Source organism: Canis lupus, chromosome 20 (assembly GCF_048164855.1).
Source record: "Canis lupus baileyi chromosome 20, mCanLup2.hap1, whole genome shotgun sequence".
Lineage (NCBI taxonomy): Eukaryota > Metazoa > Chordata > Mammalia > Carnivora > Canidae > Canis > Canis lupus.
Window position 1 is genome coordinate 27,972,431 of NC_132857.1, and position 25,285 is coordinate 27,997,715.

The 25,285-nt window shown below is 45.2% G+C and overlaps 1 protein-coding gene and 1 long non-coding RNA gene across 6 annotated transcripts in view; one reads left to right on the plus strand and one right to left on the minus strand.

Moving 5' to 3' along the window:
* Nucleotides 1–9,768: 9,768 nt before the first annotated feature.
* On the minus strand, nt 9,769–25,131 carry LOC140611804 (uncharacterized). The gene is made up of 3 exons (XR_012013043.1): nt 24,872–25,131; nt 12,923–13,040; nt 9,769–10,330 (listed from the first exon to the last, which is right to left on the minus strand). It is a non-coding gene; the product is annotated as an uncharacterized lncRNA (long non-coding RNA).
* Nucleotides 14,254–25,285, plus strand: part of AMMECR1L (AMMECR1 like) — a 32,991-nt gene continuing 21,959 nt past the window's right edge. The window contains exons 1-2 of one of the 5 annotated variants that reach the window (XM_072788700.1): nt 14,254–14,401; nt 14,938–15,223. The gene's annotated coding sequence lies outside the window, so the exon portion shown is untranslated. Of the gene's footprint in view, nt 14,402–14,937; nt 15,224–23,944; nt 24,276–24,554; nt 24,680–25,285 lie in introns of those variants that run through there. The other 4 variants (XM_072788704.1, XM_072788699.1, XM_072788703.1 and 1 more) reach the window with 4 other exon arrangements.

Here is a 25,285-nt window from a genome sequence, read left to right on the forward strand (position 1 = left end):
ACGTCTAACATCTCTGGCAGGAAAAGAGGACCGGGTGTAGGCAAGCTCTAGAAGGATCAACCACTGCACAGGACGTGGCTCTGGCCAGTCAGGTCCGTCTTCCTTGGACTTGAACTATTCCTAAGACGCAAAGGGTCTGGAATGGTAGAGTCTTCTGCCTCTAGTCATTGCAAAAAGACCTTCCCTTCTGGGGTGCTAATGCCAGCAGCACTGTGTCTGGAGGTTAGCTTCAGGATCTTGTACTGGTCAGTGACAGCCTCGCTGTCCTCACAGGACCTGTGGTAAGTTTCAATTTTGACTGTGGCTTTCCTGCCTGGCCTGGTAGTCAAGCTGCTTCACCAGCTCTCCAAAGATGTCCATGTTTTTCCATAAATTCTTTATTTCCCTAAAGCAGCCAAAGTGGATTTTTGTCATTTGAAACTAAAAACCATTCCTGATTGGGTACTGCTATGCATACAGCAATTAGGGCAATCACATGACTGGGAAACCTGCCTACACTCATTAACTTGTTCTGTGTTTATGGATGAGACTTATGATAGAAAAGCCATATTTGTGGATTAGGCATAAAGGAGTTTACCCCATCTCCCAAATGGGGCTATTGTTACCAGAATTATCCTTGTTAGCTTGGCTTTTATGAGACATTTATTTCCTTTAAGAATAAGGACAAAAGAAATAAAGTATCCTATCAACTATGACAGGATACATTCATACATGCCCCATTTCTTTCTCAAAACTGAGAAATTTGAGGGGTTTTTTAAAAGATTTTTTTGTTCATTTATTAGAGAAAGTGGAGGTGGGGGTAGGAGAAGCAGACACATGGGGCTCCATCCCAGGAACCCAAGATCATGACCTGAGCCTAAGGTAGACACTCAGCTGACTGAGCCATCAGGTGCCCTCCTTGGATACCTTTTGTCAGTAATTGAACACTACCTGTAGCTCTACCAGAACTTAAGGGTTAGAGATAGAAATAACTTCTCAGGTGCCTTGGTGGTTTAGTCGGTTGAGCTTCTGCCTTCCACTCAGGTTGTGATCTCAGGGCCCTGGGATCAAGTCCCACGTCGGGCTCCCTGCTGCTTCTCCCTGTCCCTCCTACCCCCCATAGTCTGTCTCTGTCTCTCTCTTCTCTCTCTCACAAAAATAAACAAAAAATCTTAAAAAAAGAACTTCTCAAATACTAAACTGTAGCTAACTGCCAAACCCATTTTGTGAAGAAAAGTGAGGTGCCACGCAGTTTCCAGCTACAAAAAGACACACACAACCCGTAGACTGGGAGAAAATATTTGCCAGTCACATATCTGACTTATATAAAGAATATATAAGGAATTTTTATAACCCAATAATAAAAGGACAACTCTGTTAAAACATGGGCAAAGGATTTGAATAGATATTACAATATGTAGATACTGCAATATCTATTACATACCTATCTTTATATATATACATACATATATATATGTAAAGGATATACACATTAGAAGATATTAGGAAAATGCAAATCAAATCCACAATGAGATAGCACTTCACATAGTAGGATGGCTATAAATTAAAAAGCAGACAATAACAAGTATTGTCAAAGATGTGGAGTAACTGGAACCCTCATTGATTGCTGATGGGAATGTAAGATGGTGCAGCCAATCTGGAGAACCTTCTGATCATTCCTCACAGTGTTAAAGCTAGCGTTACCATGTGGCTCAGTAAGTCCACTGCTCAGGAGACAGCCAAGAGAAATGAAAACAAATGTCTACAAAACCCTGTACACAAATGTTCAGAATAGCATTATTCACAATAGCCCCAAAGTGGAAACACTTCCAATGTCCATCAACCCGTGAGTGGATAAATACAGTGCAGCATATCCACACATTGGATAAGAGGGGATGGAGAACTGATACATGCTGCAGCATGGAGGGATGTCAAAAACATGATCCCCAGTGAAAGAAACCACTCACAAAGATCACGTATCATATCGTTGCATTCATATGAGCTCTCCAGAAGAGAAAACTCCATAGAGACAGAAAGTAGCTTAGTGGTCACCAGGGCCTGAAGGGAAGGAGGCATGCGAAGAGGATGCTAACCAGGATGGGATTTCTTTTTGGGGTGATGAAAATGTTCTAAAGTCAGTTGTGATGGTTGTATAACTCAGAATACACTAATAACCACTGAATTGTACATTTTGTTTTCCTTAAGATTTTATTTATTTATTTTGAGAGAAGGAGAGAGAACAAGCAGGGGGAGGGGCAGAGGGAGAAGCAGACTCCCCACTGAGCAAGGAGCCAATGTGGGGCTTGATCCCAGGGCCCTGGGAACATGAACTGAGCCAAAGGCAGACGCTTAACAGACTGAGCCACCCAGATGCCCTACTTAATTTTTTATTTTTTTTTTTTTAATTTTTTATTTATTTATGATAGTCACAGAGAGAGGCAGAGACATAGGCAGAGGGAGAAGCAGGCTCATGCAGGGAGCCCGACGTGGGATTCGATCCCGGGTCTCCAGGATCGCGCCCTGGGCCAAAGGCAGACGCTAAACCGCTGCGCCACCCAGGGATCCCCTGCGCCACCCAGAGATCCCCTTAATTTTTTAAATATTTTTTTAAAGTTCACATAAATAGCTATTTTGCTCAGAAATTTTTTTAAAGATTTTATTTATTTATTTATTCATGAGAGATACACAGGGAGAGGCAGAGACATAGGCAGAGGGAGAAGCAGGCTCCCTGCAGAGAGCCTGATGTGGGACTCGATCCCAGGACCCTGGGATCACACCCTGAGCTGAAGGCAGACGCTAAACTACTGAGCCACCCAGGTAGCCCCCGAAATTTTTTTTTAAGGTTTAAACAAGTTTGTTATTCTCATTTTCAGCTTTTGAATGTGATCATGTTGGAAGAAAGGAGATCAGCCTCTTGCTGGTTAGGAGAGTTCAAATTTTGCCTTGGGGAATAACAGATTGGTTTGGGCCTGAGTCATATTAAATTTATTCAGCACTTACCAGCCTTCCCTGGGTCTCCCTAACTTTGTCCAAGGAGCATCTTCCAAAGACTGAAGTGAGAGCCTAATCAGGTTTACCTGCCATCATGTCCGAGGTTTAGGTACCGGAAGGACCTCGAGAGCCCTTTTCACTGAAGCCCTGGGACCTAAAGCTTTATAGAGAACATTGAAGGAAATGGATGACTCTAAACTTCCAAAGAGAACACCCGAGATTTCCTTCCTTGTTTTTCCCATCCACCTTTCTCATTAGTGCTTCACCTGGAGGATTTTATCTCGAATGAACCTGCCCCTCAATGTAACAAGTCTCTCATCTCAAAAGTTCACATGATCAGGATGGCTAGTACTACATAGAAATTGCTGCTTTTTAGGAAACACAGCTCCCAATACACTGCCATAAGCACCCACTTGGGGTCTGAGGTCTGGGTAGTGCTCTGGATGTGGCTGGCAACACTTGTGGCATGAGGAGGTCACTCTACCTTTGAGGGCCTCAATTTCCTTGCTTTTTTTTTTTTTTTTAAGATTGTATTTATTTATTCATGAGAGACACAGAGAGAGAGGCAGAGACATAGAGGGAGAAGCAGATTCCTCGCAGGGAGCCCGATGTGGGACTCGATCCCCAACCCGGGGTTATGCCCTGAGCTAAAGACAGATGCTCAACCACTGAGCCACCCAGGTGACCCAATTTCCTTATTTATAAAATAAAAAATTTGGATTGAATAATTTCAAACTCTTGGATCACAGTTTCTTTCTTTAAAAAAAAAGATTATTTATTTATTTATGCATAGAGACACAGAGAGAGAGAGAGAAAGAGAGAGAGAGAGAGAGAGAGAGAGGCAGAGACACAGGCAGAGGGAGAAGCAGGCTCCATGGAGTCTGACGTGGGACTTGATCCCGGGTCTCCAGGATCCCACCCTAGGCTGCAGGCGGCGCTAAACCGCTGCACCACTGGGGCTGCCCCACAGTTTCTTTCTACAATAGGTACAGATGTGTGTGATCATGGCCCATGAGACCAAAATTAGAACTTTAGATTTCCTTCTTCCCTTTTATAAATATTTCTATATCTTTATTTTCATAAAAATTAATATCGATTCTAGATATTTATTTAAATTGTATGTATTAATTTATATTAGTCATATTTAATTTTTTCTTATGAAATTGTAAATGTTTTCATTTTAAAAATTTTTTTATTGAAGTTCAATTTGCCAACATATAGCATAACACCCAGTGCTCATCCCGCCAAGTGCCCCCTCAGTGCCCGTCACCCAGTCACCCCCACCCCCCCGCCCACCTCCCCTTCCACTACCCCTTGTTCGTTTCCCAGAGTTAGGAGTCTCTCATGTTTTGTCACCCTCACTGATATTTTCACTCATTTTCTCTCCTTTCCCTTTATTCCTTTTCACTAATTTTTATATTCCCCAAATGAATGAGACCATATGTTTGTCCTTCTCCGACTGACTTACTTCACTCCGCATAATACCCTCCAGGTCCATCCACGTTGAAGCAAATGGTGGGTATTTGTCGTTTCTAATGGCTGAGGAATATTCCATTGTATATGTAGACCACATCTTCTTTATCCATTCATCTTTCGATGGACACCGAGGCTCCTTCCACAGTTTGGCTATTGTGGACATTGCTGCTAGAAACATCGGGGTGCAGGTGTCCCGGCGTTTCACTGCATCTTTATTTTCATTTATCTTTATCTTTTTTTTTCTTTTTTTTTTTTAATTTTATGTATTCATAGAGACAGAGAGAGAGAGAGGCAGAGACACAGGCAGAGGGAGAAGCAGGCTCCATACAGGAAGCCCGATGTGGGACCTGATCCTGGGTCTCCAGGATCACACCCCAGGCTCCAGGCAGCGCTAAACCGCTGCGCCACCGGGGCTGCCCACTGCATCTGTATCTTTGGGGTAAATCTCCAGCAAGGCAATTGCTGGGTCATAGGGCAGGTCTATTTTTAACTCTTTGAGGAACCTCCACACAGTTTTCCAGAGTGGCTGCACCAGTTCACATTCCCACCAACAGTGCAAAAGAAGGTTCCCCTTTCTCCGCATCCTCTCCAACATTTGTGGTTTCCTGCCTTGTTAATTTTCCCCATTCTCACTGGTGTGAGGTGGGATCTCATTGTGGTTTTGATTTGATTTTCCCTGATGGCAGGTGATGCGGAGCATTTTCTCATGTGCATGTTGGCCATGTCTATGTCTTCCTCTGTGAGATTTCTGTTCATGTCTTTTGCCCATTTCATGATTGGATTGTTTGTTTCTTTGGTGTTGAGTTTAATAAGTTTTTTATAGATCTTGGAAACTAGCCCTTTATCTGATACATCATTTGCAAATATCTTCTCCCATTCTGTAGATTAAATGTTTTCATTTTTAAAAAATTTTTAAAGATTTTACTTATTTGATAGAGAGCACAAGCAAGTGGAGGGACAGAGGGAAAGGAAGAAACAGACTGCCCGCTGAGCAGGGAGCCTGACACAGTGCTCTATCCCAGGACCTTAGGATCATGACCCGAGCCAAAGGCAGATGCTTAATAAGCTGAGCCACCAGGCGCCCCAGGTAAATGCTTTCAAAGTAGCATTGGCTAATAGGTCCCTTAGAATGGGCTTCCCGCTGACGTGAGGAATTCTCATTTGTCCACCCCTCCTTCAGGTGAGTCTCCGGAAGGAAAGAAAACCAGAGTGAGGTTCACCTCTCCTGCCCTTTCCACATCTCCCTCTGCTCTGCATAGGAAACTACTCCTAACAGTTGTGCGTACCCTTCCCATCTTCTCCCCAGAGTGACATGCAGACAGATAAGCATATACAGAGACCCATCACAGTGCTTTTAGGTGTTGGCTTTTTCACTTCATAATTCCTTAGTTTTAAAAAAAAAAAAATAAATAATTCCTTAGTTTTCTTTTTCTTTTTTCTTAAATAATTATTCATTTGCTCATGTGTGGGGAGCAATAGGGACACAAGGGTGGGGAGAGGGAGAGACACAGAGCCCTATGTGGGGATCGATCCCAAGACCTCGAGATCTCCACCCCTGCCAAAATCAAAAGCCAGCAGAAAATCAAGAGCCTGACTGTCAACCAATTGAGCCACCCAGGGACCCCTAGAAAGTTTTCTTTACTGGGAGTAGAACTCCATCAGGCGATTTTTCCCAGCTGCATTTTTTTTTCTTTTCTGATTTTTTGGTTTTTAAATTTTTTATTATTTTTTAATCTCTACCCTCAACATAGGGCTGGAAATCACAACCCTGGGATTAAGAGTCACATGCTCTACTGACTGAGCCAGCCAGGCACACCCCAGATGCATGGTTTTTATTATATGAACTCACTTAAACTGCATTCTGGATTCATCTTTCCTAATGATGAAATTACGTAGCAAACATTCTTTTTTTCTGTCATAAAAATGCTGCACATCCTTGTATTCATGGATTTTTTTTAACATTTATTTATTTACTCATGAGAGACCCAGAGAGAGAGGCAGAGAGACACAGGCAGAGGGAGAAGCAGGCTCCCTGCAAGGAGCCCAATGTGGGACCCGATCCCAGGGCATGGGGATCATGACCTGAGCCAAAGGCAGACACTCAACCACTGAGCCACCCAGGTGTCCCCTCATATTCGTGTTTGTGTGCACATGTGTGTGAGACCTAGAACGCTATGACAAAAGGCATCTCTCTAGAGGAAACTGCTGACCTTGCTATGTATCCTTCCAGTCTTTTTTCCAGGCTGTGGCATGTAGATAAGCACACAGAGAAATACACGCATGCATAGCAATACATGCCAGTGTCGGTGCACTGTAACAAAAGCAAGACTGAGGTTGGATTCTGGATTTTGATAGGTGCTGCCAAGTCACCTTCCCAAAAGGGTATACCACAGTCCCTGCTTCTCCACACTCCCTTACACTGGAAAGTATCAATAATGTTTACATCTACCAGCTTAATGATGCAGACATTTTGTAACTTACTTTTTCCTAACTGCCAGTAGGACTGATCATTTTAGTTTTTGTCTATTAGATATTTGTATTACTTATGCTATGTATTGCCTATTTATTAGGGTTGACTTTTTTTTTTGTCTTTGTTATTGATTTGCAATTAGGCTATAACCATCGTGAATATTAGCCTTTTGGTTATCACTTGGTTTTGCTTAGGGTATAATTTCATTAGTACTTTCCTTTGTTCCCATTATGTAAGCAACCATTTACTAATACCTTGATGTTATCATCTCATTTCAAGAAAAAACAAACAAACAAACACTGAGCTCCTAATTTGCCCTCTTTTTTTAAATACTAACTTTTCTTATACCTGGATATGAAATATTCATGCAAGTTAGCATGGGCCTTGAGGTTAGCCAAAAAAGTGTTTCCCCCAGAACATTCAGGAACAATTACTCTGAAACTTACCTTGTGCACAGTGGTAGAAAGCCACCCCTTCTGAGTACCTTTCTTTTCCCCCTTTCTGCTTAGGAAGCACACATTTCTTCAGGTCACTTGTCCACAGGCCCCCCTACTCTCAAAGAGCAGATCTGCAAGGCAGAACACAGGCATTCGCTCACATGTCACTTCCTCTGCAGCACATTTGTCTGGCTCTCAGCTTTAGGTGCATCTACTTACTCTTGATCTTTGGCATGTATATTCTAGGAATGTATATAAGGACTCTGTATACATAGAAAAAAACTGAAGCATGTGGCTTTTTAGCCCTTGCAGGGCCAATGTGGCATGAAAGAGAGAAGGGACTGTAGGAGATGATGCCCATCCTCATCTCCTTGGGATGTGTTGTTGTTGATGTAACATGACCATGCCTGCCATCATATCTGGGTTATGGCGGGGCCTGAGTAGATGGCAGTGATTACTACTTTGCATGTTAGTATAATATTAAAATCATGTTTCCACAAGCACTTAGTTGTGTGGTTCATCTCCAAAACTTCACAGTATAGTTAAGAGGCATCGTAATCTTCACTCATATCATTTCCTGCAGAGTTTCCTGAAATGTCCGGAGTGAGATATCGGCATAAGATGCCAGGATTGGCTCTTGTTGGCAGTTAGTAGACAGGAAAAGCTTCCATAAAACATAAAATTGCCATTAGCTTATTTTTTTTAAAGTCACTCAGGAAGGCTGTATTTGGCACCACTGTCTTGGCTCAGTCATCACCAGCAATAAGCTTAATGTGAGCACATGGCAGCTGGAACTGCAAATGATTTCCTTGAAGCTAAATTGTGAACAGCGTTTCTTGGAAAGTTTAACTTTCTAGAGAACCCTCGAAAGCTTCAGTCTACAGACACTTAGGGGTTAATGGCCACGAGAAAACCTGTATTTACAGCTGCCTGCTAAGGGTGCATGGATGGCTCGGTCAATGGTCAGTTAAGCATCTGCCCTCAGCTCAGGTCATGATCCCAGGGTCCTAGGATGGAGCCCCACATCGGGCTGCTGATTCTACCTGCCTGTCCATGATTCAGACTGCAGGAGCCTGGGGACTTGGCCACATCACAGCGCCCTGTTTGTCTGCATCGTGCTTAATACTCACTGAGCTCCGCTGTGCATACAGGCCTCTGGCCTTTGCCAATGACGTTTAATCTTGGTAACTCACCCTTCAGGCAGTTAGGAAGTTGAGCCTCAGAGACGTAAGTGACCTGCTCGGGAGGTGAAGAAGCCAAAATACAAACCCCACGTCTGTGCCCGTTTCTCCTTGCACTCTTCTGCTTTCTCAGTGGCAGTGGGACTGCTGATTCCTTCTTTCCTCACTCAGTTTGGTCATTTGCATATTTATTTGGCCTTTCGCCTAATGAGCTAATAGGAGGTGGCAAATAACTAATGAGTGTGGCCTGCGTGCTAAAAACGGTCAGGCACCTTACATATGTGCTCTAAGAGGTGAACTTTTGAACTTTTTTTTGAATATTGTCATTTTTTTAAGTAGAAGTACATACAGAAAAGTACACAAATCCTAAATACACAGCCTAACAGAGATTCACAAAGTGCACCCTCTTGTGTAATCATACCCTCCCCAAGAAACAGAGCATTGCCAATGTTAGGAGCCCTTGTGCCCCCTTCCACCACTGATCCCGGCCTCCAGCCCAGAGATTCCAGGTCTAGAGCGAGGATCCCTTCACTGTAGCTGACAAGAACAGACTGGTCATTTTTTTACCCCCCGAAGCGGCCTTAGCCAGTTCAGCCTGCTCTAACAGAGTACCACAAAAACCAGATGGCTTGAAGAACAGAAATGTAGTTCTCACAGCTTTGGAGGCTTGAAGTCCAAGATCAAGGTGTCAGCCAATTTTGTTCCCAGGAGCTCTCTTCCCACTTGCAGATGGGCCCTACCCTCATGATCTCACTTAATCTTGTGTCCTGAAGATGCTCTCTGTGAGCTCTATATGTAGTCACTTTGGAGGTTACAGCTTCAACACATGAATTTGGTGGAACTGGGTTGGGGGGAGGGCTAGGAGGTGGGGGGGGACTGGCCACAATCCAGGCCATACAAGAAACCAATGTTTCTGGGGAGTGTGTTGAGATTCCAGACCCTGTCCAGAAGTCACTGGTGGAGTAGGTCTAGGATGAAGAACTTCTGTAACACATTTCTTCGATGAGACTCACCATGCTGGGTGGAAAATCACAGTGTCAAGCCATCAAGCAGAAACGGCCTGCTTTGAGCCATCTCTTGGACTTCCTCTTGCTCTTCACCTTTCTCTGGCTAACACATCTCTCTCGATGCAGGTTACATGAGGATTTTTGTGTATGATTTGGAGAGGGTTGCAAATAATTGAGGAAACAGCATTTTTTTTAAAAGATTTTATTTATTTACTCATGAGACACAGAGAGAGAGAGAGAGAGAGAGAGGCAGAAACACAGGCAGAGGGAGAAGCAGGTCCATGCAGAGAGCCTGATGTGGGACTCGATTCCAGGTCTCCAGGATCAGGCTCTGGGCTGAAGGTGGCGCTAAACCGCTGAGCCACCAGGGCTGCCCAACAGCATTTTTCTTAGCAGTTTTTATACTTTACAAACTCAAAGTGAGATTGCGAAGCTGGGCCTCCCATGAATGTGGGACTAACTTTATAGTGAACAGCACATAATAATGAATAATTTTAAATCAGAATCTTTTTTTTTTTTATTTTTTATTTATTTATGATAGTCACACAGAGAGAGAGAGAGAGGCAGAGACATAGGCAGAGGGAGAAGCAGGCTCCATGCCGGGAGCCTGACGTGGGATTCGATCCTGGGTCTCCAGGATCGCGCCCTGGTCCAAAGGCAGGTGCTAAACCGCTGCGCCACCCAGGGATCCCTAAATCAGAATCTTTAGGAGCACCTGCCTGGTTCAGATGGAGCACGCGGCTTTTGATCTCAGGGTTGTGAGCTCAAGCCCCACACTGGGTGTAGAGACTACAATAAACAAACAAATAAATAAACTTTAAATCAGAATCTTTGGTAAATGTTCCATAACTTTTACTAGACTACCCCAGATGTCCCCATATTGCAAGGCATTTCAGTAATACTTATTGTAGGTAAACATTTCTCCTACAGGTGTTGAGTTCCTAATAAGCACCAGATACATTGAACATGCCTGCCTGCCTAGGCTCCTTTCCCACATATGCCTCCTTTCGGAGCCGGAGAAAATGCCTGCCTGTCATTATGACTCTAGCATCAACTCCTGGATTCTCTCTGACACTAACTGGATGTCCAACAATTCAATTCAATTCTGACACTAACTACCTAGAGTTAGCAGCACACCCCACAGGTGTTCAGTTCCAAAAGAACCTATACCCCCACTCCAGATGCCAACTTCAAGTCCTGGAGGGGCCACCCATACTTCCGACAGAGCAGCTGTAGATCAGGGGTCCTCTGACCCCCTCCTCAGGCCCAGTAGTTGGCTAGAATGACTTACACAACTCAGGAAAACACTTTACTTATGCTTACTAGCTTGTTATAAAGGATACAATTCAGGAACAATCTAGTAGAAGAGATGCATACAACTCAAGAATAGCTAAAAGGTATTTGGAGCTATCATGGAGCATCCATACCCTCTCCAGGCATACCTCCCTCCTAGCACCTCACTGTGTTCATGGGTTGGGAAGCTTTCAATGTGCTGCTTAGAAATTTTTATAGAAATCTCATCACATAGGTATGGCTGATTAAATCATTGGTCACTGGTGATCAAATTCAATCTCCAGCCCCTCTTCCCTCCCCAGAGGTTGGGAGCTCTAAGTTCTAACCATCTAATCATGTGGTTGTTATCACCGGCAACCAACCACCCCCTGAAGCCATCTCAGGCCATCAAGAGCCACCTCATTAGCATAAATTCAGGTATGGTTGGGACCTGAGTGGCTCAGTCAGTTAAGCATCTGCCTTCAGCTCCAGTCATGATCTCGGAGTCCTGGGATCAAGCTTCAATGTTGGGCTCTCTGATCAGAGTAGAGTCTGCTTGTCCCTCTCCCTCTGCTCCACCCCTCATGCTCTCTCTCTCAAATAAAATATTTTTTAAAATTAAAAAAAATAAACTCAGGTATGTTGCAAGAAGTTTACTAAGAACACAAGCACACTTATAATTCATCTCCTAGCTCCTAGGAAATCCTAAGGTCTTTTTCTAAAGACCTTTTTTTTTTTTTTTTTTTTTTTTTTTTTGTAAACTCAGCAAATGTTTGTTGCATGCTAGGTATCAGGCACTCTGCAAAGTGCTGAGGAAACAGAGAAAATGGCCCCAAACTCAAGTTCACAGCGCCAGCATTCAATCTACATTTACAGCAACGTTTGAACCATCCACATTTTTACAGATAAAGAGAGTGCTAAAATCTGGCCACAAAAAAAAAAAAAAAAAAAAAAAAAAAAAAAAAAGCCAGGTAACCATCGAGCTGGGAAACTAAAATCCAGGTTGTCAGTAGGTACCCTTTCATCTATAGCATAAGGCCTCTTAGGTAACACTTATGCTCCTAGTAATGTCCTAGGCACCTTACAGATACCAATTCATTTAATCCTCAGCAGTTTTAAGAGATAGGTACTATTTTTTTTTTTTAATTTTTTATTCATTTATGATAGTCACAGAGAGAGCGAGAGAGAGAGAGGCAGGCTCCATGCACCGGGAGCCTGATGTGGGATTCGATCCCGGATCTCCAGGATCGCGCCCTGGGCCAAAGGCAGGCGCCAAACCGCTGCGCCACCCAGGGATCCCAAGAGATAGGTACTATTATTCCCATTTTACTAATGAGGAAACAGGCACTGAGAGACTTAATTGTTCCACAGTCATAGAGCTACTTAGGGGCAAAGTTAGGATTTCAACCCCAGGAATTCTGGCTCTTGGCTCTTTACTATACCAGGCTCTGTGCCAGGAACTGGGGATGAAGATCAAATATATATTTCTTATTAAACCAAATGGTAATTAAGAGTTGCCAGTTCGAGGGCACCTGAATAACTCAGTCAGTTAAGTGTCTGCTTTCTGCTTGGGTTGTGATCTAAGGGTCCTGGGATCAAGCCCCACATCCAGCTCCCTGCTCAGAGACAAGTGTGCTCCCTCTCCCTCTCCCTCTGTGATCTCTCTTGTTCTCACTCTCTCTCAAATAGATAAATAAAATCTAAAAAAAAAAAAAAAAAAAAAGCTGCTAGTTTGTTTTTATTTTTACTTTTCCACAGTGAAGGTTCTCATATTTCAGGTGAGTTTTCCATTTCTACCTCAGTCCATCAGTTGTGCCAATGAGAGCCTACCATCTCTCCAGTCAAATGTCAGAGGATCTTTGAGGGGCTCCACTGAGTGCATTCACTGGGAAATCATGAGCACTGTAAGGCCAGTGTTGGCTGAACCCATTAGTTGTACACAGACTGTAAATGCTGTTCGGCCTTAGGATGGTAGGAGATTCTAACACATTACAATATGGATGAACATATGGATGAACACAATATGGACATCACACTAAGAGGATGAAGCAATCACAAAAAGATAAATATTGCAAGACTCCACTTATATGAAGTACCAAGAGCAGTCACATATCAGAGAGATAGCAAATAGAATGCTGGCACCCAGGGGCTCAGGGAGGAGACAATGAGGAGTGGTTGTTCCATGGGTACAGGGTTTCAGTTTTGCAAGATGAAAAACTTCTCAGATCTGCAGCACAACATTACAAATATAATTAATTGCACACTTCAAAATGGTTAAAATGGCTTGTTTTATGTGCTGTGTTTTTTACCACAATTTTTAGAAATCTAGCTGTGAGTACAGGCCTGGCACACATGAAATAAATTGAAAGCAAATGTGAGATAACAGATATTTAAGTATGAAACTGTGAAGCCCTATGGGAGCTTAGAGAAGAGAGATGCACTATTAGTTTGATCATTGGAAAAAGTTTGAAAGAAAGGTAAAAATTGAACTTAACTTTGAAAGAAGACGGTGGTGATAATACTGAAACCAGTAAAATATCAGAGAAATTAAAGAATCAAGTACCATTTTTACAACCTGAGAAAAAGCTTTTCCATTAAGTGAATTAATGAACTGATAAACAAGTAGACACCGAGCCATATCTTTAATCCTGCCTCTTGTCTCTGCTTGTTGTAACCGCTGTAAGAGAATCCCACAGACCAAGCAGCCTCGAGGCTCTGGAGACTGGGAGTCCAAGATCAAGGTGCCAACAGACTGGCATCTGGTGGAGGGAGGTTCATTTCCTGGCTGATAAATTGCTGTCTTCTCGCTATGTCCTTATGTGGTAGAAGGGGTGGGAGAGCCCGGAGGGTCCCTTTCATAAAGGGCGCTAATCCCATTCATGGGGGCTCCACCCTAATGACCCAATTGCCTCCCAAAGTCCTCACCTCCTGATGCAATCATGCGGAGGGGTAGGTTTCAACACACAAATTTTCAGCGGGGGAGGGCACAAACATTCAATCTATGGCACTTGGATGGTAATAAAGGAATTCATGTAGCATGTGTTTTTAAAAAACACCCCCTTCACAATTATTCGAGAGGCATTTAGTTGGGATGGCTTGGGGCACTTTCCTCTTTCTGCTGAGTTTCCTGAAAGATCTCACAAAAAGTGTCACTTTGTAATGAGAATTTGGCAGAACTTTTCCACTGGAGTAGTTGAAGTCTCCAGGCCTTAATTATATAGTTGGCTAATATAGCTCATTATATATAATACAGTAGTTTGAACGTGGGAGCTAGTACTAAGTTTCACATGGATCAAGGGGATTGACTTCAGCCTGGGTGATTGGTGGGTTTCCTGTGCTTCATTCCAGGCTGCATCTCCTCAATGTCTCACTCTTCTTGTGAGGAGCCTGGACCAGATCAGGTGACCTATCACATGAGGGCACAATGGCCAGCCCCTCAGACAGGAACAACAGCCAGAGTGGCCCCTGGAGCCTGCCACTTCTTTGGTATCTGCAAATAGAAATGCTGAGCCGGTAAAGAAGGACCAGTTCCCTTGAAGCTGCTAAAACAATATTCATGTAGCTTCTCCAGTGAGCTTTGTTTGGAATGTGAGAGACTATAACCTCTCCCCGGCTGGGACCTGCTCCTCTACTCTTTCCCCCACTGGCTTCTAGAGAAGGGAGAAAGCATTACACATTGCTCTTGTTATCTGTATTTTGTGAGCTTTGTCTTAAAAGAAAAAATATATATATTTTTTTTTTATTCTGGCTCCACTGCTAGAACTAAAAAGTTACTCCTTAATGAGACTGACACAAAAGAAGGGTAGAAAAATGGGCAGCTGCTCGTACAAAAATCTTCTGACTTATTTCGGGATCTTCCATTTCTGTTGAGATGGAAGATGGGGCTTAGGTAATTTTTCTCTAATATCTTCCCCCTTCCTTTAGACTTTTGGAGTTTAGCAACTCCCTCATTCAGGATAGAAGCATCTTGCTGTCTGCTGTTATTTGAATTATTCCAGGGACTCTTTATAGTTTGTTCTTTTAATAGAGAATATAATTTATCACATGAGTCTGAGGTAGTTTTACCTTCAGGCATGGACTCTTTGAGAGGCTCAAACAATATCATCAGTGTGGTTCCTTTCCAGCTGTTCCAGGTCATGTGCTACATGGTAGCAAGACACCAGTCAGCAGTGCCAGGAAAGAGGAGAGCTGTGACTCCTGCTCAGCCGCTGTCTTTGGCCTGGATTGGGTCATGTGGTCATGCTTGACCCACTCACTGGAATGGGGAGGATGAGATACCAGGCCTAAGTTCCGTCCTGTCCACGCAGTGGAGAGGGAAGTTGAGCTGACAGGCTGCAGAGTGGTAGAGGTGTGCCCTTGGGGACCTCAGAGCACGCGGCCACCAGCTCCTGCTCCTTAAGCTCCATCCAGGTGGGTGTGTTTATCAACAGTTTGTTCGTTTTACTACTGACTAGTACCTCACAGTATGGACCTAGCAGTTTCTTTCATCATTCACCTGTTGAAGGATGTCTGAGCTGTTCCTAGTTTCAGGCTAGCATGAACAAAGTGGCTATGGGCAATCATGTAAGGGTTTTGGTGAAGACATAGTTTTTGTTTCTCTAGGAGAACTGCCCAGTGGTGTAATTGTCGGGACATGAGGTTGAGAAGTGGCCAAACTATTTCCAAAGTGGTCGTACCATTATCCATTCCCATCTCGCTTTCTCTGCATCCTTGCCAACATTCTGGATGACCACTACTTTTTATTTTGGCTGTCCTGGGAGGTGTGTAAGAGCTTCTGAGTGTGGTCTTAACTTGTCTAATGCAAGTGACATGGAACATCTTTTCATGTGCTTATTTTCCTTCCATATATCCTCTTCAGTGAAATGTTTATTCATGCATTTTGCCCATTTCCTAACTAGATTGTTTCTTACCATTATTACTGTTTGAGAGTTCCTCGTAGATTCTAGAAATAAGTTCTTTATCAGATACGTGGTCTACAAACATTTTCTCCCAGTCTGTAGCTTATACTTTAACCCTCTTAAGAGGATCTTTCACAGAGAAAAAGTCTTTTTAAGATTTTATTTATTTATTCATGAGAGACATAGAGAGAGGAGGGGCAGAGACACAGGCAGAGGGAGAAGCAGGCCCCATGCAGGGAGCCTGACGTGGGACTCGATCCCAGGTCTCCAGGATCACACCCTGGGCAGAAGGCGGTGCTAAACCGCGGAGCCACCCGGGCTGCCAGAAAAAGTCTTTATAAAATCCAATTGATTGATTTTTTTTCTTTTATGGGTAGTGTTTTTGGAGTTATTACCACAAACTGTTCAACAAGCCCAGGTCCTGAAGATTTTCTGCTCTTTTCCTCTAAATGTTTTATAGTTTTACCCTTCACTTTAAAATCTATGATCCTGGGATCCCTGGGTGGCGCAGCGGTTTGGCGCCTGCCTTTGGCCCAGGGCGCCATCCTGGAGATCCGGGATCGAATCCCACGTCAGGCTCCCGGTGCATGGAGCCTGCTTCTCCCTCTGCCTGTGTCTCTGCCTCTCTCTCTCACTGTGTGCCTATCATGAATAAATAAAAATTAAAAAAAAAAAGGTCTTTCCTTTTAAAAAAAATAAATAAAATAAAATAAAATAAAATCTATGATCCTGGGACACCTGGGTGGCTCAATTGGTTAAGCCTCTGCCTTCAGCTCAGGTCATGATCCCCAGGTCCCAGGATCTAGCCCCACGTCGGGCTCCCTGCTCGGCGGGGAGTCTGCTTCTTCTTCCTCTTCTGTTATTCTCCCAGCTTGTTCTCTCTCAAATAAATAAAACTCAAAAAAAAATACTACAATCCTGATTACTATAACCACATAAGGAAGCCATAACAACAGGTAGAGGAATGCCTGGGTGGCTCAGTGGCTGAGCGTCTGCCTTTGACTCAGGGTGTGATCCTGGAGACCCGGGATCGAGTCCCACATGAGGCTTCTTGCATGGAGCCTACCTATGTCTCTGCCTCTCTCTGTGTGTATCTTTCATGAATAAATAAATAAGATCTTTAAAAAAATAGCAAGTATAGTGGGTCTTCCTACTTTTTCAAAATTCTTTGAGATACTCCAGTTTCTGTTTTTTTTCTATGTGTATTTCAGAATAAGCTTTTCTTTGTCTTTGTCTACCAAAATCCTTGGTAGAGTTTTTTAAAAGATTTTATTTATTTATTTATTCAAGACAGACATACAGAGAGAGAGAAGCAGAGACACAGGCAGAGGGAGAAGAAGCCTCCACGCAGGGAACCCAATGTGGGACTTGATCCCGGGTCCCAGGACCATGCCCTGGGCCAAAGGCAGCGCCAAAACGCTGGGCCATCGGAGCTTCCCTCCTTGGTAGAATTTTGATAGGAATTGCACTAGATTTCTATCTATATATACAGATCAATTCGGAGAGAACCAATATCTTTGCTATACTGAGACTTCCAATCCATGAACACAATATGTCCCTTCCTTTTTCTGATCTTGTTTTATTTCTTTCAACAGCATTTTGTAGTTTTCATTATATAAGCCCTTACATATTTTGTTGGATTTACACCTAAGTGTAAGTGAAGGAAATGTTCTGTTCCTCTCTGCATCCTGGGCCCTGCTTGCCCTTTCTCCCTACATTTTCCTTCCTACAGCTTTGTGTGGTGTAGAAGAAAGAAGATCACTAGTTCAGGATGTCTGGGCTCTGCCAGGGTCCTAAGGCTCTAAAGCTTAGGAACTTAGTTTCTACATAAATTAAGAACTCTGCCCTGTGAAGAAAATATTCATGGCATGGGCAGCCTTTGAAATTTCCTCATATATTCACTCTCCTAGTCAGACATGTTTGTGCCCGGTGCTATGGCTACGTGGTACTTCACACTTTGACGTGCTCACCATACCAGCTGCATAGCTTCAGCTGGACATCCTCGTGATCTGGTGGGTAAGGAGTGACAATGTGTTCAGTGATCAAGGATTCCCAATGCTTTCCAGCACATTCAGCCTCTTTTACTTTGCACTGGTATCACCCTCAACAGTTCAGTGCTTTCCATTTCTTTGTATATGTTCAGTGATTTCCATTCAACACAGTTACATTTGTTGTCCTTGAGCAAGCCCCAAGCAAACTGTAATCTTCTTCAGCACAAATCAGTATCAGTGATTATAGCTTCTCACCAGCTTCTTCCTTCTTGGTCCCCATGTCCTGTCTTTCTTTTTTAATTTTTTGGCTTTTCTTTTTCTTTTTTTAGTATTTTTTTCCTTTCTTGCTGTGGCTAGATGTTGTTTATATCTCATTGTTCCCCCATCTTTGCAAATAAAGGTCTCTAATAGAACATTGAGGAGGAAAAAAGATGGTAGTCTTAAATTGCTCTCATGTTTCCCGATCTGAGAAACCTAAGGTCATTATATTAAGAAAGGCTTTGGGGCATCTAGGTGGCTCAGTCAGTTAAGTGACCAACTCTTGATTTTAGCTTAGGTCAGGATCTCAGGGTCATGAGATTGAACCCCATGTAGGGCTACACAATTAGCATGGAACCTGCTTAAGATTCTCTCTCTCCCTCTGCCCCGCTCATGTTCACTCTCTCTCTCTCTCTCTCTCTCTCAAAAAAAAAAAAAAAAAAAGTCCTTGTAACATTTGTAAAGTACTAACTCTTAGAATGACCTCAGATAGGGCTGAGAAGGGAAAGGGCATATAACCTCAGGGTCTTTCTTTCCCTTGGTGTGTGTCCGATTGCTGCAGCTTTAGGAGCTAGAAGTTCGGGAGCTCCGCAAGCCCAAAGGTGCTAGACTATTCAGGGAGGGTGACTGCATTCAGCATTCTTGGGAGAAGGCCCAGAACTTCTACGTTTTCAACCAGGACCCAAAGGAGTTGTGTCTGGCATATTCCCAGGGGAATAAAAGAGAACAATCTTCTTAACCTTAAAGTGATGGCTGCACCAGTAGTTCCCCAGGTAATTAGCAGGCCAAGCCAACTCTTCTCAATTCCATTCTGTGAAAACTGGGTCTGGGTGTCTGCAAACCACATTTCCCAGAATCCTTTGCCGCCTGATTTCCTTTGTAGGCTCCGCCGATGGAAGGCGCTGGTGAGAAATTGGAAGGTGGGAGGAGATGGGCATCTATCTCTTCCCGTTTTCAGCTAGTGCGGCACTCCTCCAGGAACCGCAGGAAGTTCCAGCTCCCCACTACTTTGGTTCTCTGAGCACCAGCCCAAGGGCACCCCTCAAAGGCCTGATGACCGGGTTCACAGGCCCCTGTTAGAGGTTCCAGCGCCAGAGGTAAAAATGGTCTTTCAATTCAGCACCAGCTTCTGGTGGCCTATCCTTCAAGTTCCTACATTCTGGTAATGCTAAATCTTCCCATGTGTTCTCTCACCCCCGGAGAGAACCCAGTTCTCTCACTACCTGGAGGTGGTAGCTACTTCTTACAGTTGCTAATTTTTGGGTCACCTCAGCATCTACTTCATTCTTTTAGACTACTAACATCTGTATAACCAACTCCTTGCATATCACTTCTGTTTGAAATGCCAAGTGTGGTTTCTATTTCGGGGACCTTAAATGTTATAGTACTTGGTACCAGGATTAGGAGTTATTGCCTGCCTCCTGAAACACGTGTGACTTTCTTATGCATCTAACGTACTTGCCATCACAGCCTGATTCCAGAATGCACATTCACTCAGCAAGATGTCACCAATGTAATGGATCAGTGTGATGTTCTGTGGAATGTCAGGAAGATTAAGTTCTCAGCAGGCAAGATTACGGCAGAGAGGAGGAGAGGTGACATACCCTGAGGCTAGACAAGTGGAGATGTATTGTTATCTCTGAAATATCTCTTTCCTGGCTGGAACCTGACACAATAGCCGTTTATAACCATTGCTATTTGAGGATGAGCCACATAGAGTTGCAAAAAAACATGAGATCTTGCAGAAAGTATTAAATCTTTAGACTCTGAGAAGGAAACAAGATTTTAAAAAATAATGCTGGATAAACAAATTCTGGCATATTCATCCAATATATATTGAATGATGTTACAGTCTATGCAGCAAATAAAAGGAGTAAACTATACCTGCATCCAGCCAGAGAGATGCCTTTCTCTCTGTTGAACAAAAGAACCAGGACAAAAAGAATACATACTGTATGAGTCCATTTCTATGATATTCAAGAACAAACAAAACTATTACTGGTGATACAAGTCAAAATAATGGTTATCTTCTGAAGGGAGATTTGTACCTGGGTGAAGGCACAAGGGCGTCTTCTGGGCTGCTTGAAATTTCTACATCTTAATTTGGTTACATGGATGTATGCTAAAGTAAGAGTCAGCCAATCTGTACACTTAAGATTTGTACATTTACATCTCAGTAAAAAAGTAATACAAAATTCTCAGTACAGACTAAATATTAAGAGTAGTTACAGAATAAATGAATATATGACTTGAACTTACCAACTTGGTTTCATTTATTTCACCATTAATAACTAGAAGTTTAGAAACTTCTTGATGTTAAATTGTGTACCCAAGTCACATACAAAGTTTAAAAATACTTCTCAGAGGGATGACTGGGTGGCTGAGCAGTTGGGCATTTCCCTTTGGCTCAGGGCGTGATCCTGGAATACCTGGATCGAGTCCCACATCGGGCTCCCTGCATGGAGCTTGCTTCTCCCTCTGCCTGTGTCACTCCCTCTCTGTGTGTCTCTCATGAATAAATAAATAAAATCTTAAAAAAAAAAAAACTTATCAGAGTAATGTGGTTTAACTCTGCCACAAACAAAATACTGTGGATCTTTTCAGTTTATTTGAACTATTTCATATTTCTGAAACATTCAACCCATGTAGACATTGGTATATACAGATATAAAGATTTTTTAATTTTTTAAAAGATTTTATTAATGTATTTGAGAGAGAGAGAGAGCGTGCGTGTGAGCAGGGGGAGAGGATCTTTAAGCAGAATCCCCTCTGAGCACGGATCCCAACACAGACACAAGACTCCATCACAAGACCCATGAGATCAAGATCTGAACTGAAACCAAGGGTTGGATAGGCAATCGACTGAGTCACCCAGGCGCCCCCTTAAAGATTTATTTTAATCAGATTAGTATTCATCATCCCTTTTAAGTGCCCAACTGGACTATATCCTATGGAAGATACACAAGAGCCAGGCAGTATCTCTGAAAGAGATTATAGTTTCTCAGGATCCCTGGGTGGTGCAGCGGTTTGGCGCCTGCCTTTGGCCCAGGGTGCGATCCTGGAGACCTGGGATCGAATCCCACGTCGGGCTCCCAGTGCATGGAGCCTGCTTCTCCCTCTGCCTGTGTCTCTGCCTCTCTCTCTCTCTGTGACTATCATAAATAAATAAAAATTAAAAAAAAAAAGAGAGATTATAGTTTCTCTGTGCCTGCTTTTTGTGGAGATCAGAGCACAGATTCAGATTGTATCTCCTACTAAGACCAGACCCATATCAGTCTGTAAAGTGAGACAGATAAAATCTGTTACCCATCAGTATCTTTTGTGAAACCTTATTTCATTACTATAGGTTCGCAAATGCCTTTAATGCATCAGTGCATTGCTCATCCAAGGTGCAAATCCAAAAGAATGGTATGTCTATTGTACAGGTCAATTTCATGTTTACCACAATACCCTCGTACTAGTAAGTTTCACAGTTATTGAGCGTCTTTGACATGCTAATCCTATAATGGCTTCATGTGTAAACTTATTTAAATTTCATAATCAGAGTTATTATGCTTTAACTTGCTCTAGGTTCACAGGTATTCATTTCAGGGCTGGAATTTGAACACAGCCTGATTCCAGAGTGCACTCTCCTAATCATGACCATATATAATTTTTTAAATTGATATATAATTGACATATAACATTGTGTATATTTAAGGTGTACAATTTTGATACACTTAGGTACTGCACTGTAGGGTTAGCTAGCACTTCTATCATGTCACATAATTATCATTTCTTTTTGGGGGTGGGAACAATTAAATCTAGTCTCTTATATTACTATATATTCTTAACCATTCAAGGTAGGAAATAATGGGAAGCTGTGCATCTGGAAGCAGATGATTTGAGCTATTTTGATATAGTGCAGTTATATCACAGCAGACTGGAAGGACATTTCAAGATCATGCAGAGGGATGGAGCTACAGTTCCCTTTCCCAGCTATATTACATTCCTGCTGCTTGCTGGCTTTCTTCTTCACTTATCCGGGTTACAAATAATTAGTGCCTCCTAGGCACCAGGTTTCTCTATTTTGTGTAGGAAGTGAGAAAATAAATAAGACACAGCGTCCTGGCATATATTGCCCTTGGTTTCTTCCTCCTGCATATCTTTGCATCCGTTCCAACTGTTGCTTACTGATAGGAGGTGATCTCAAAGTGACTTTTTAAAAGTTCTAACGCTTGCCGTTCAGCATCGGTTAACAATGGGCACAGCATCTGGATTCTACTTCTCAGTAGAATGCCTCTTTTTACAGCTCAACGCAAGGTTTGTTTTTGTTTTAATTTGGGAGTGTTTCAAGTCTAGCGTAGTTCCATCATTTACCTCCTGACAGCTTGATAACCAGGGAGCCATAAGTCCCTTATCTGTGGGCTGTTTAATGACGATATAGTACCGCCATGGGAGCAATAGACTAAGGCCCTTTCCAGATGCCGTATTTTAAGACTTTCGGTTGGAAAAATCTTCACTATGTGAAATTTATTCTATTTTAAGTCAGAATTTCATCTCCTTATTTAGAGGCAACAACAAAAATTGACCTCTGGTTTGCTGCCTCCTGTATTTCCAGCTGTGGGCCACACAGTCATCTAATTTGTAGTTTTCAGGCAGGCGGAGGTTGGAAAGAGGCAAATGTGGCCTCAACAGCAGATAAGTGTGTCAAGACTGTGACAGGAATCGTGAAGGCTGCTACAGAATTTTTTTTTTTTTAAAGTCACCTCCTGTTCTACAAAGCAGAGCTGTCTATTCCTTTCTCTGTTGTCCTTCACTAGGTTCTCTGAGAGCTTAGGCCCAAGAGACACCAATCAGATACTCAGTTTCCTCAGTTTTCGTTGTCTACAGGTAATTATGCTAAAAGTCTGTAGTAGTAGATCTTATTATGCTTGAGTACATTATGCATTCTAGAGCAGAAGGTTTTTGCTGGAAAGCTTCACTGTCAGATATGATTTGCATTTTTTACTAGATACTTTTCTTTGCTCTTTGAGGACAAACACGTTAAGGATTCCTTTGTGCATAAACAGAACAGCAAAACACAAAACAGTCTATATGTGGGCTTGAGTCTGTGTTCTCGACAAGCCTGGCGTGGCTTTAAAAGAGGGCATGCATCTGCCGGCTGTGGTGCCCGCACTGTTGGTGCTTGGAACGGTCATGGTTAGGGCGAGGAAGCAGGGCAGAAACGAGATTTACTGCAACTCCACCCGCAATTAAGAATGCCAGGTCCTCAAATCAAATCAAATAGCAAGTATGGGAAATTGAAGTCATTTACTCCTAATTTTTAAAAAGCATTTTACATCGGTGTTTCTGAGACCCTTCCCCTGCTGAGTCCCGAGGAGCGCGCTTGTCGGGCCTTACTGCACAGTCAGTCCTGTCGGGGCGGGGGAGCATCTCCAGCTTGGGAATTCAGGGGCTTCGGACGGAGGGCGGGCCTCTGATCCCAGAGGCGGGGCGCCGCTTGCCCTGCTCAGTCCCGGGCGAGACCGGCCCGGAGCCTGGAACCCCCGTGGCGGCCACGGCGGCCCGCGCGCGGCCGGGCTTGATGTCCGCGGCTCCGGCTGCCCCGGCCGCGTCGCGCGAGGCAGCAGGAGGCCTGCGCGGTCCAGGAGAAGGGCCGCGGGCGGCCGGGCTCGGGGGCTCGGCCGCTGCCGCCCACCCGGCCCGCCCCAGGTCTCCCCGCGCGCTTCGCGGTCTCTCGCCGACGCCGGGCGGCCCGGCCGAGCCGAGCTCCGGGGACGGCGGCCGGCGCCTCCGAACCTCGCCACAGGCCCCTTTTATTCCAACTGCCGGGACTCGGCCCCACGAATGGAAAGCAGCCCTCGAAATGCAACCCCGTCGAGCCGGCGCCAGCCAATAAAGTGCGCGGACTCGGGCCACGTGACAGTGGCGGGGCGGTGCTCTGGGGGCTCCGGAGTCTCTATGGTCTTCGCGGCTCGCTAGAGGGCGTGTGGTCCACTGGAGGACTCCCTACATTCCTCCTCCATTACCTCACTGCCTCCGGTGGCTGCTGGGATACTGGAGGACTCGGGTCCCGGCTCGACTCAGTCCTCCAGCCGCCCGGGGAATACCTCTAGCAGTTCTTCCCCGCCGCCACCGCCGCCCCGCCGCTTCCTCCTCCGCCCGCCCGCCGGCCTTGTTCGCCCCGCCCCGTCCGCGCCGCGCGTCCGGCCCGCCCGCGGGCCCGCTTCTCTCGGGAGCCCCCACCCAGGCGCATGGCTCCATGAAGCAGGAGGAGAGGGCAGAGCGCGAGAGGTCCCGTCCACCCCGGCTGCGTCTGGGCCAGCAGAAAAGGTGGGAAACTCGGGCTGCGCCGCGCCCTCCTCCTCCTCCTCCCCCGCTGGGCCCGGCTGCCCTCGGGCCGCCGCCGCCGTGCCCGCGGGGCCTCCTCGCCCGAGGGCGAGCGCAGGGCCCGGGACGGGGTCTCCGGGGTCAGGGGCAAGGGTCCCGGAGCGGCCTGGGGGAGGGGCCGCCGGGAGGCGGGGGAGAGGCCGCGGCGGGCGGGGCCTGCGGGCTTGCGGGCCGGTCCCCGCCGAGGGCCGGGGGCCGGGGGGCCGGGGGCCGGGGGCCGGGGGCCGGGGCCGTGCGGGGGAGGGGCTGGCGGGCGCCCCTGCCCCGGGCCGCCGAGTGAGGGGAGGCGAGGCCAGGAAGGCTCCGGCGCCTTTCTGCACTCCCTCCGGCAGGCGGTCTGTGTCTCGGTAAAGTTTGGTGGTCTCCGGCGCCGCCTGGCGGCCCCCACCCCGCAGCCCGATCCCGCCGCCCCCTCCCCCGGCCCGGCGTCTGGATTCCGCCCCCGCGGCCCGGCCCTCGCTGCCCTACCCGTCGCTCCGGCGTCTCCCCGACTCCCCCGGCGCCCCGTACTCTGCTCCCCACCTTTCGTTTTCTCTTACCTTCAGCCCTGCTCTCCGCCTTTGCCCCTCCCTGCTCCGGCCTCTCCTTCCCACTCTGTCGTCCTTTTCCTGCCTAAGTCTTCACGCGCACGCTTTTTCTCCTCTTCCTCTTCTCTTTTTCCCCAGCCCCACCCTCACTCTGTGCTTCCTTTTGCACCGTAGCCCCATCCCCATTACCCTCCACCTTAAACTCTCCTTCCCGGGCTGTGGATTTTGCCCTTCATCCCTCGCCCTCCTCCCTCGCTGTCCTGATCTGAACTCCTCACTTTGCCACACTCCCTCACCCTTATCCCTCCGGGCCTATCCTCTTTCACTGCCCTCTCCTTGGATAGTGTGGGTGGGGCTTGGAGTCTCCTGTTTACATCTTTGGGAATAGCTTGATTCTCTAATACTGGGGGTGGGGTGTGGGGAGAG